Source organism: Ornithorhynchus anatinus, chromosome 2, assembly GCF_004115215.2.
Source record: "Ornithorhynchus anatinus isolate Pmale09 chromosome 2, mOrnAna1.pri.v4, whole genome shotgun sequence".
NCBI classification, from domain to species: Eukaryota; Metazoa; Chordata; class Mammalia; order Monotremata; family Ornithorhynchidae; genus Ornithorhynchus; species Ornithorhynchus anatinus.
Window position 1 is genome coordinate 37,964,108 of NC_041729.1, and position 13,168 is coordinate 37,977,275.

Below are 13,168 nucleotides of genomic sequence, written 5' to 3' on the forward strand. Positions count from 1 at the left end.
ATATCAAAAGTTTTTCACAGAGATCTGCACCTAAATGGTTGCAGTCTGGAAAGATTGAGCAATATTTTGCCATTAATAGGAAAAAAAGGAATCATATCCAGTAACCTCGTACAAGGGCATTTGAAGATAAAGATTGGGGCCATTAAACCATAACCAGAAAAGACAAGTTAAGGTCTTTCCCTTTTAGAGGGTCAGAGGGTCAGAAAATATGAACCATTATTAAAAATAATAAATCCAGTTATCATCTTGATTTTTGAAACCAAAATACCTGGTGCACTTTGAGTTCTAAGAGATAAGACTAATTATCAGAAAATAAGTGCACATTAGCTTGCCTTTTTGTCTTCTAATTTCACTATTATGAAAATTCCTTCTTTACTGAAAATATAAACAATCAGTAATTCAATAGTTTTAGCCACTTTCCAGAGTGCTGACCATAAAACAAAGAGCAATGTACAAGAATGAAGAACACCAGACAGTGAGTAAGAGGAGAGAAGGTAAGGAATAAGTACAGGAAGGAGCAAAGATGAACATAACTCTCAATTTTATTATGGAAACCTGGATTTTTCTTGGTTCCTTCCTGGCTCACCTGATACTGTAAGTTAAGCTCTGTCTTTTAATATGTTCTTTTCCCCACAGGAATTTGGGAAGAATGGATATTTAGCATGCATATTTAGCAGTCTACCTCTCCCCACTGCTCAAGAACTTCCACTGGTAGCCCATCTACCTCAGTGTTAAACAGAAACTCCTTCCCATCAGGTTTAAAGCATTCAGTCAGCTCACTCCTTCCTACCTTCACTTGTTTATTTCTTCCTACAGCCCAATCCACACATTTGGCTGCTTTGGCAGCACCTTGCTCACAGTTTGTCACTCAACTCTCTCACCACCCATTCCTTTCTTGCCCCCTCTGACCTGGAATTCACTCTCCACAGCTTCAAAGCCTTAGTAAAATTGTACCTCCTCCAAAAAACCTTCCCCAATTAAACCCTCTTTCCCTCTACTCCTTTTGCTTCTGCACTGTCTGAGCATTTGGATCTGTACCCTGTATTTACATACATACCCATAATTTATTTATTTATATTAATTAGGATTAGGAAGTTGAATAAAGTGAAATGAGGACTTTGTCAGGGAAGGCCTCTTGGAAGAGGTGTACTTATAATTAGGCTTTTAAGGTGGGATGAGTGAGTGACTGTCATATTTGAAGGGGGAAGGTGTTCCAGGCCAGACACAGGATGTGGCTGAGGTATAAGATTGATGTACAGTGAATAGGTTGGCATTAGATGAGCAAAGTGTGCAGGTTGGGCTGTACCAGGAGGGGGCAAGGTGATTGAGTGGCATAATGGAGCTGGATAGACAACCACTGGAGGTTCTTGAGGAGTGGGGAAACATGGACTGAATGATTTGGTAGAAGAATGATCCAGGAAGCATAGTGAAGTATGGACTGAAGTGGGGAAAGACAGAAGGCTGGGAGGTCAGCAAGAAGGCTTATTGCAGTAATCAAGGTGGGATAGGATATGTGCTTGGATCAGTGTGGAAGCAGTTTGGCTAGAAAGGAAAGAACACATTTTAGCAATGTTGTGAAGTCTGAATTCATTCATTCAATAGTATTTATTGAGCGCTTACTATGTGCAGAGCACTGTACTAAGCGCTTGGGATGAACAAGTCATCAACAGATAGAGACAGTCCCTGCCGTTTGACGGGCTTACAGTCTAATCGGGGGAGACGGACAGACAAGAACAATGGCAATAGAGTCAAGGGGAAGAAGTATGAACCGACAGGTAATTTCCAAAACAAACTTTTCTGCTTGCTAAGAGAAATCCCGTTGGCTGGCTGAGGCTGGGCAACTTAAGTCACTCCTTTCTGATAGCAAGACTGGATAAGGGAGAAAGAATGATGGTTCAGGCAGACTTCTAATTCCTGTGCATTCTTATGTGGTTTTTTGAGGGGTAAGAGGAGGGTGGAGGCAGAAGAAAGAGATAGGAAGGATTCTGCTGGGTCTGAGCCCCACACTCCACTCATCTGGAATCAAAATTAATCTCTTTCCCTGGCACCCAACTTTTCAACCCCAAGGGAGTAAATTAATTTACAACAGATGTGGAATCTGCCGTGGCCATTTTTGAAAATCGCTGCTTGTTAGACATCTCAAGGACAGGAAAAGGACAGAAAAAAACTTAAAGCTGATGGGAAGAAATTTCAGAAACTAAACATTCCATTCCAAGGGCAGCAATTTTTTAAAATTTACTATAGAACACTAAATTTTTTTTTTCTCATGGAATTCTGGAAAAATTAATTACCATCAAACCCAAATGTAAACCAGAAATATTTCTCTCTCCTGCCTCCCATCCAGAGGAGTAGTGAGATCAGAGTGAGAAATAGAGGATCTAAATAACAGGGTTGTAATTCATTATAAGGGTAATCTTTAGGGGAACCTAAACAGGCTTTCCCTCTTAATATAAAAGGGAGAAAAACAACTCTAGTTGAAGAAATGTAATTGTAACATTTGGTAAAATCATAAGCAGTATTGAACGGGCTTAGAGTAGATATAAAGCAGTAGTAGTTTAAATTGGTTATAAAGAGGTTAAAATCAAATCCAGGCCCCAACATCAATCTCTCCTCAAATTTAATCCAGACCTAGAGCCCGGGGTTCTAAGTCTTTCCAAGTCACTTCTCCATCCATAGCATTAACTGGCTCTTTTCCATTTGCCATCTGTCCCTCTCCACAAGGCTGCCATTAGCAACCCCAAAGCTGATAATCTTAGTCAATCAATCATATATATTGAGTGCTTACTATATGCAGATCATTGTACTACGAGCTTGGGAGAGTACATTATAATAGAGTTGATAGCCCACAAAGAGCTTGCAGTCTAGAGAAGGAGACAAACATTAGTAAAAATAAGTAAATTGTGGATATGTAAATAAGTGTTGGGCTGAAGGTGGGGGGAATAAAGGGTGCCCAAGCACAAGGGTAACTCAGAAAGGAGTAGGAGAAGAGAAAATGAGGGCTTAAATCAGGGAAAGCCTCTTGGAAGATATGTGCTTTCAATAAGGCTTTGAAGGCAGAGAGAGTAATCGTCTGTCAGATATGAAGAGGGAAGACCTTTCAGGTCGGCGGCAAGATGGATGAGCTTGAAGTACAGTAGGTTGGCACTGGAGGAGCGAAGTGTGTGGGCTGGGCTGTAGTTGGAAATCAGGGAGGTAAGGTAGGAGGGGGCAAGGTGGTTGAGTGCTTTAAAGCTACTGGTAAGTAGTTTCTGCTTAATGCAGAGGTGGATGGGCAACCACTGGAGGTTCTTGAGGAGTGGGAAGATCCCATTATGAAGATCAAGAAACTAACAGAAACTAACTTTTCTTCTCCACTTTTTAAATGTATAAGTATTTAGGAGGATGGCTCCATCAATACTGTTATTAGAGATGGCAGTGGGTTTTACTCTTTGAACCAGTAGGGTCAGAGTGTCTTTTTCTAAGGGATTTAACCCTTTCAGTTGCGTGTTGACAGAGTCCTTTCCCCCAGTAAATTCATGTACCTACTCCCTTTATCACAACTGTTGGCTTGGATTCTATCTTTTTTTAAACCTAGGGAAAATGAATTTGAAATCTTCCACATAGAATATTTTTGGACCATTCTGGGATGTGGTGGTAAATCATGACTCTAGTTGATTTTCATTTCCAGGAATTTTACCTCTGCTCATATTAACCTCACAATACTTCTGGGAGCTTCAGGAGAGGATTCAGAACCTGTACAGAGGTACAACCATAAGAGCAGTCTGCAGCTAAATATCAGGAAAAGAGCATCCGTTCCTCCTCCTTGTATTCTCCCAGAAACATGGGAGATTTTTTCATTGAGTTTGAGAGCATTCTCCCTCCCCACTCTTCTTACTCAGGTGGCAGTTTCCATTTATGACCTTTCCTGCAACATTGTCCCATAGGTCATAGTAACAGATGGCCTTTGTAAAAGGCCTTTGGGAAGCAGGCCTTTGGGAAGCAGCGTGGCTCAGTGGAAAGAGCCCAGGCTTGGGGGTCAGAGGTCATGGGTTCAAATCCAGGCTCTGCCATTTGACAGCTGTGTGACTGTGGGCAAGTCACTTAACTTCTCTGTGCCTCAGTTACCTCATCTGTAAAATGGGGGTTAACTGTGAGCCTCACGTGAGACAACCTGATTACCCTATATCTACCCCAGTGCTTAGAACAGTGCTCTGCACATAGTAAGTGCTTAACAAATACCAACATTATTATTATTATTAAAATAGAACATCAATCATTTCATGTGAGGGTTGTTTGCAGTTTGCTGAAAATATTGTAATATAACTCCAATACCATGAATGGCATTAAGTGATAAAGTATTGTTATCCAGGCCTTAAAGAATGTATGTTGAAGAGGCAGCCTGCTAAATAATGAGTTCTAAGCTCTCGTCAAAGGAACAGCCTAAATTCCACCTCCTATCCCGCTACTTTGGTTCCCTTTCTCCTGGCGTCTCAGAAGGATTTACATTGGTCATAAGAAATTGCTCATCATCGAACCAATAATCAATTAATCAATCAGTGGTATTTATTGAGCACTTACTGTGTGAAGAGTACTGTACTAAGAGCATGGGAGGGTACAACAGAGTTGGTAGACATGTTCCCTGCCCACAACTGTATTATTTTTATCTAATCCTGCTCTTGAAAAATTAAAGCCATATCCATTAGTTTTTAGAAGGCAGTAGAAAACAACATTTGGCAGCTTTCATTTGGAATAACTTTATTTGGGCATAGAAAATAAGGGAGCTTTCTTGACTAGTCTATTTAGCGTTAAAGGCTGTCCAGTCAAATTCTACTAGTTCTGATGATGCAACTAAAGTTTTTGTCTTTCTCCAGTTGCCTCTCACCTATGATGCCTTAGTAAAGATGGAGTATCTCGACATGGTTATAAATGAAACTCTAAGATTGTAACCAGTTGGACCTCAACTTGAAAGGGTTTGCAAGAAAACCACGGAGATAAATGGATTGACCATCCCTAAAGGGATGTGTGTTATAATCTCATTTTCTATCCTATAGCATGATCCAAATTACTGGCCAGATCCTGATGAGTTTTGTACTGAAAGGTACAGAATGATTTTGTCTGCAAAGGACAAGTATATTTTGTAGAGGACATAATTTTCTCTATAGAGAATTCTTTTTTTTTGTTTTGCCTTAATCTGCACAGGGCAAGTCCAAGTTTAGGTGGCAATCTAAAATTTGTAGGAATTTTAATGTTCAGTTGTGTTTTTGGAGTCACAGTTCTGCCTTCGAATAGGTCCTGGGAATCATGGCCTCTTCCTGAAGACTTTTTCATTTCCACAGCTTTACCTTTCCACATTCTTCCTCCCCTTGTATAATGGGTAAGGGAGGGGACAGGGAAATCCCCTGAGTTCCAGCAGGCTGGAGATAGACTGAGGAGTGCTTTAGCACTACCGGGTAACATCTATTCAAGTGTCTCCCAGGCAATCTGGAGGCACTCTTAAGAACACACTTTCAGAGCAAAAAATACCCTATGTCCACCAGCTTAGTCTAATGCTTTTGAGTCTTACCATGCTGACTTGTCACAAAGAAATGCTAGAGTCAAGTCCTCCTCCTAATTTGTGTGATGTGGGTATGTTTGCTAAGATTTTTTTCAATCTGAATCTATTTTCAACCTGCCACTAGACTTGCCTTTAAAACTTAGCCAATTTATTAGTTGGTCTGCTCATTATGTAACCTTCCTCATTTACACCTGGGCTTGGGAGTCAGAGGTCATGGGTTCTGATCCCAGTTCCGCCACTTGTCAGCTGTGTGACTTTGGGCAAATCATTTAACTTCTCTGTGCCTCAATTACCTCCTCTGTAAAATGCGAATTAAGACTGTGAGCCCCACTTGGGACAATCTGATAACCTTGTATCTAACCCAGTGCTTAGAACAGTGCTCTGCACATAGTAAGCACTTAACAAATACCACAGTAATAATAATAATTTGCCCAAGAGTTAAAGCCTCAGCCATCCCTGAGCTTTATTTTATCCAATCTCATTCTGGTTTCACTTGATTACCAGGATTATAGTTCACCAAGAGGGGAAAGATATCTTTTTACATTGGTAGGAGTTTTCTCGACCCTGTGACTAAATACAGTGACAGTTTGCTTTACATGATGATAATAATGATAATAGTCTTTTTGTGGGGCTGGTTAACCAGTATGTGCTTATCTAGGTGTCTTGCTTTGCCTCCTTAAGCTAGCTTCTGAACATTTCACTTCTGAACATCTCACTAGCCCAGTAGCTAGCAATGGTGGTATTTATTGATCGCTTATTATATGGTAAACACTGAGATAAATAAGTTATAGAATCAGATTGGAAACAGCCTCTACCCCACAAGGGGTTCACAGTTCAAGAGTTAAGGAGATGCAGATGAAGAAGGGAGTGGAAGAAAAGGAAAATAGGGTTTAGTCAGGGAAGGCCTTTTGGAGGAGGTGTAGAGGCTTTGAAGAGGGGGAGGATAATTATCTGTCGGCTATAAGATGGTCAAAAAATAAACAGTAATGAAATGTTCAAAAGATAAATAGCAAGAGGAGGTGAAGTCAGGCACTTGGATATCTACCTGGTGGTTAATCAACGCCACAAAATTAAGGTTTAATTAAATTGCCATAGATACATGTCAGCCTCATTTTTCAGTCTCCATGAGAATGCACTTGGTGAAAGGTATTTCAGTCCGAGTATTTATTTGCAAGCTAATTTTCCTTTTCAATCGATTAAATGAAAAACAGGTTTATTAAAGAAATGGGAGAGAAGGGGGATATCTACACTTTCATGCCCTTTGGTGTTGGCCCCAGGAACTGCATTGGAATGAGATTTGTGCTCCTCAACATGAAAGCACTGGGGTAGATTCCTGTCCCACCTGGTGCTCACAGTCTAAGTAGGAATTTGTGGCTTGTGCTATACCAAGCAAACAATTGTATTTATTGAGTACTTACTCCGTGCAGAAGACTGGGAGAGTACAATAAAGTAAATAAGATCCCTGCCCTCAAGGAGCTTGCAATCTGGAGGGGGAGACTGACATTGAAATCACAACTAGAGGAAGCTGATGAAAACAAAAACCTGTTCATAAATGCTGTAGGGGTGGGGTGAATAAGTACTTAAGTATAACTGAATAAGTGGGTAAGGACTCAAGTGCATAGGTAATACAATAGGGAGGGGAGATGAAAGATTAATTAGTGAAGAGTTCCTGCAGCAGATGAAATTTCAATAGGATTAGAAGAATGGGATAATTGTGGTCTGCTGCATGTGAAGGATGAGGGAGTTCCAGGCAGGAGGGAGGGTATTAGCAGGCATGACAGTGAGGCACAGGAAATCAGTTGGTATTCAAATGATGATGATAATAATAATAAAGAAAATAATGTGCTTACTATGGGCCAAAGACTATTAAACACTGTGGTTTAATAAGTGCCTAAATAGTAGAGTATATAAGTCTATATGCACAGAAGTGCTATCTGTAATTGTGAATGCATAAGTGCAAAGTGTCAAAGTGACACTTGGGAGGTTGTGGGAAAATGAAAAATGAATTAGGGAGAGCCTCACAGAGGAGGTGGGCTTTCAGTAGGGCTTTGGAGATAGGCAAAACTGTGCTGAGGTGGATTTGAATGGGGAAGAAGTTCTAGACAGGGGGAAGAGCATGAGCTTGGTTAGAAGCAAGGCTTGGTCAGAAGTGGGAGAAACAAGAAGAGACAGTAAGTTAGCATGTGAAGAGTGAAGAGTAGAGCTGAGGTATATGGGAGAAGAGACTCCTTGAGCTCTTTGAGCACAGGAAATACGTCTACTTACTCTATTCTACTCTTCCAAGCACTTAGCATATTGCTTTGCACAGAGTAAGTGCTCAATAAATACCACTGATTGAGAGGAGGGAGAGAACCCGAGTTCTCTGAAGTCAGTAGTCAGGAGTTTCTGTTTGATGTGGAAAAGAATGGATAACAGGCTGAATATGGGCGTTGAAAGAGAGTGATACATCAAGAACCAGGGTTGCAGGTTTCAGAGACAGAAAAGATGGAAGTATTATCAAGTGGGAAGGGAAAGTTAGGCGGAGGTGAGAATTGAGTATATGAGCATTCTCAATCATATTTTTTAGCCACTGCCATCAGTGGTCTTAAGTAAGTAGTAGTTATAGAGAGATGTTAAGTCTTCATGCCTCTCCCACGTTTTCATGCAATTGTATTTACTGGGTGCTAACTGTGTGCAAAGTCCTGTATTAAGCGCGTACATACCTTGTGTATGTATTCTCACTTTACTGGCCCACCCAAGACTGTACTGTTATATAGAGCACATCTGTCACTCTCAGAAAACCGACATCTGCTAATATGTCATACTTGGGCATCCTTAGTGCAAATTTTTTTGTTCTAAAATTTGTATGAAGTATACTTTGTCCCTTTTCTTCTTAATATGTTTGCTTTTAAATATTATCCCTCTTACCATAGATTCCTCTGGAACTGTTAACAAAGGGACTTTTAATTCCTGAAAAAACCCATCGTTCTGTGGTTCATCCCTAGAGCTGGCACCACGAGTGACGACTGAAATAGAAAAATTTCCCCTCGGGTCTTCACAGAATCCTGCATCCGATGCTATCAGAAATCTAAAACCCCACATAGAGCTACACAAAAATGGCATGATCTTTTTTAATGTCTCGATTGTTGAGGAATGAATAGTAATATTGTACTAGCCAATAAATACCTTATTGTTATCGAAGAAAAACATGACAATAACTGTTGAGTGGCATATTTCCAACTTATCAAGTTCTTGCACTAAAATTGCCTAGTTCTTTTATTGAAAAAACTCATTTTTGAAATACTAATTGTAATTTTTTTTTGCCATTTTACAACCTGATTATCGTGTATCTACTCCAGCCCATAGTACATTGCTTGGTAAATAGAAAGCACTTAAATACCATAATAAATGAAATACATAATTCCAGTTCTGCCTCTGGTGTGCTGTGGAATTTTGGGCATATCATTTAACTACAAAGGGCCTCAGTTTCTTCATCTTTAAAATGGGGGGGGGGGAGGGTAGATACTTACTCTCCCTACCCCTTGATCTTGAGCCCTGTTTGACCTGGATTGGGTCCAAACTGATTCTCTTGTATCTACCTCAGCTCTCAGAACCAAGTAAGCCCTGAATGAATGCTGGTAAAAAGAAATATTCTCTACTATCTAGGGAAGTGATAATTGTTGATTTTAATACAAGAGAAGTGATATTGATGAGGAAAATGTTCCTAGACTAGAACTTTTACAAATGAAGTTTTCATTGTTCAAATATACTCATCACTCACCTCCAGCTACCTCAGAATGTTTTCTTTGTTGGTTCCTATTTCCCCTACCGGTAATTTTTTTTTAATGTGTGTTTACCCCTGTAGACTGTAAACTCTCTGTAGGCGAGGATCACGTCCACCAGCTCTATTGATATTTCCCCTATCCGTAACTTTTTTTGATGTCTGTCACTCCGTTTGGCCTATAAGCTTTTTGTGAGCAGGGATTTTGAGTACAACTTTATTGAACTGTACTTACCCAAGCACTTAGATCAGTACTCAGTACCCAATAAGCACTCTATAGATGCCATTGATTGATTGGGCCTATCTTGATAACCAGGAGTGTCTTGTTGCTGCCCCTGACATCCTGAACAAAACCTAGAAAGATGCAATCTAAACTACGTAATTATTAAGCTGGTAAATTCCCAACAGTGTCAAGCATTCAGACACAGTTGGAACAATTTAAAGCAGCACTTTTTCCCAGAGATATTCATTAACAGCACACATTCCAGATTATTACCCTTCCGTGGTTATTTCCCTCATTCATAGGATCAGAGCCCTAGATTGTTCCTCAGTCTCTTTAAAAGAAAAAAAACCTAATTGTAAAGATTAATACCATCTAGACCATTTTTCTTATTTACATATGTCCTACCCATAATTTGTAGTGCTCAACAATTAAATCTCTCCCTTGTGATCCATCTGCCTAACACCTCTTGGGTAAACGCTGACTCTGTAATCAATCAATGGTATTTATTGAACATTTGCTATGTGCAGAGCACTGTACAAAGCACTTAGGAGAGTACAATAAACAGAATTAGCAGGCACATTCTCTGCCCATAATGAGAAGATTAAGAATTTAATAGAAATTCAATCAACGGTACTTAGAGTGCTTACTGGGGGCAGACCACTGAAATAAATGCTTGGGAAAGCACAATGTAACAGAAGTTAGACATATTCTGTGTCCACAAGGACCTTACATTCCAGAGGAGGAGCTTACAGTCTAGAGCAATTAAAATATTCATTCTGCTCTTCCTTTTTGTGGATATGTTGTGCATGTAAAATGGGGATTGAGATTTTGAGCCCCATGTGGAATGGGGACTGTGTCAAACTCAATTTGCTTGTATTCACCCCAGTATTTAGTACAGTGCCTGGCATATTGTAAGCACTTAACAAATACCATAATGTATATCACTGAACAATATAGAAAGGGGAACAGTTTTCCGGTGTTGGTTTGTAGCACTAAATAAAACTGGCAGTTTGAGATTCCTGCCTTTTGTACCTCAACCAATCAAAGACACAGTTGCAATCTAAATTTTTTCATGTGGCCTGAGTTCAGGGGACCACATGGTCCTGTGATGTTGAGCAAGGGAAGTTGAAGTCTTGTTTCCTGTGCTGACTTCCATCTATCACAGCACTGGAAGTAATTTTGGTCCTGCTGCCTCTCTCCTTCTATCCCATCTTCTTTCAAGCGGTTGTGAGGGATTAAAGCTTCATGTGGCTCTGGGCATCGAGTATTAAATGACTCTTGGAATGTTAGTGTTAGGACAGAAGAGGAATTGTTCCTAAATTCCACTCCATGATACCAAAGAAGGATTGCTGAAGCTTACTATTTTGAGGACTAATCCCTCACTGTGGTAATAAACTGCTGCTTATATGGTTCTGGAATAATTACTTCCCTTTCATTATTTTTTCTTGGATGTCTCTGCTTTCCCTGTCTTTTAGACTGGGAAACTCCTGTGGACCAGAGACTAGATTTGACACTGGCCTGAGAGTTAAAGCAGGATTCTTCTGATCCTCTCAGTTTTGGTCTTGAGGAGATGGGGGAATCAAATTGACTATATAATAACTGAAGGGTTAAGTGCTTACTGAGTGCCAAGATGCACTAAACAGTGGGGTAGATACAATTTAAACAGATCAGAAATACATACATACATATATATATATATATATGCTATTGAGAAGAACATAGGTTCCTCCTCCCCCATTTACCTGGAGCAAAAAGAAAAACAAAAACCCATGACATATCAATGAACTCTGAACCCCAGAGATGAGATTAGTTTTATCTTCCAGATCATTTCACAAGCACTAAGTGAAAATAGAATTAGTCTAACCTCAAATTTCACTGGTTATTCTGGGTATACTCTAACTTTCTTACGCTATAATTCATTAATGAGATTGCCAACATCAAGCCAAAGAGTCGATGAACCCTAAGAATTTTGTACCTTATAAATCACGTCAAGTGAGAGAAACCAACGGAAAAGGCAAAGACACCACAGGGGCAATGATTAAAAGTAAGAAGTAGCAGAAAGCAACATAGCCAAGATGAGGGGCATACTAAATTTCTCCATAGAAACCTGGATCCTTCTTGGCAGTTTCCTGACTCTGGTGATACTGTAAGTAAAACTCTGACCTCAGCTTTTTCCCTATAGTCAATTCTTCTCCACCTTTTCATCTTGATATTTAATAGGCCTCTTGATTCTCTATATAAATTCATCTTAAGACAGAGTGACGAACATGCAAAGTTCATGGTTTAAGACTTCTTCTTGCCCCCAGTTTGGTAGCAGAGGGGCCGGAAAAAGTAGCTGATATCTAACATGGTTAGAAGGGGCACCCACTGGGTGGTAGGATCCTAAGGCTCAGGGAATCCAGTGCAAACACCTCCGCTCCTCTAGGGTGAACTAAATATTCTGACTTCCAGGAACAAAGCAAGAGAAAACAGGAGCTAGTCCACAACACCTTTATTTTCATAAACATAGGTTGGGATACATGGCATGAGTGGGAAAAATGAGTTCCTCTTATCAATCAAAGGTATTTACTGAGCACTCACAACAGTTACAGAGCACTGAACTAAGTGCTTAGGAGAGTACAATAGAGCAGAGTAGCATCTCCAGCCCTGATTTCTCTCCCTCTCTGCCATCTCGCATTTCCTCCTGCTCTCAAGACAGCTCTACTTGGCTGTGCTCCCCTCACCTCAAGCTTCACAGGTCCAAAACAGAACTCCTTTTCTCCCTCCCAAACCTGGTCCTCCCCCTGAATATCCCATCACTGTAGACGGCACCACAATCTTTCCTGTCTCACAAGCCCATAACCTTGGCATTATCCTTGACTCCTCTCTCTCATCCAACTCACATAGTCAATCCATCACTAAATCCTGCCGGTTCCACCTTCACAACATCATTAAAATCTGCCCTTTCCTCTCCCTCCAAACTGCTATTATGTTAATACAATCACTAATTTATGCATTCTGGATTACTGTATCAGCCTCTTTGCTGACCTCACAGTCTCCTGTCTCTTCCCACTCCAGTCCATACTTCACTCTGCAGCCTGGATCATTTTTCTACAAAAACATTCAGGGCATGCTCCCCACTCCTCAAGAAACTCCAGTGGTTGCCCTTCACCTCCACATCAAACAAAACCCTCACCTTTGGCTTTAAAGCACTCTTTCACCTTGCCTCTTCCTACCTCACCTCGCTACTCTCCTACTACAATCCAGCCCACACACTTGGCTTCCTCTAATGCTAACTTTCTCACTGTACCCCAATCTTTTTTATCTTACCTCCGATCTCTCACCCATGTTCTCCCTCTGGCCTCCTTAAATCCAACAGACAATTACTCTCCCCTTCCTTCAAAGCATTATTGAAGCCACAGCTCCTTCAAGAGGCCTTCCCTGACTAAGCCCCCCTTTCCTCTTCTCCCACTCCCTTCTATGTCACCCTGGCACAGCCCCACAGCACTTATGTACTTATCTGTAATTTATTTATTTATATTAATGTCTGTCTACCTGCTAGACTGTAAGCTCGTTGTAGGCACAGAATGTGTCTGTTTATTGTTATAGTGTACTCTCCCAAGCGCATAGTACAATGTTTTGCACACAGTAAGCACTCAGTAAACACGACTCA

At 40.5% G+C, this 13,168-nt stretch overlaps 1 pseudogene; it reads left to right on the plus strand.

Annotated features, from left to right (window-relative positions):
* Nucleotides 1-13,168, plus strand: part of LOC100082164 — an 89,183-nt pseudogene that overhangs the window by 52,230 nt on the left and 23,785 nt on the right.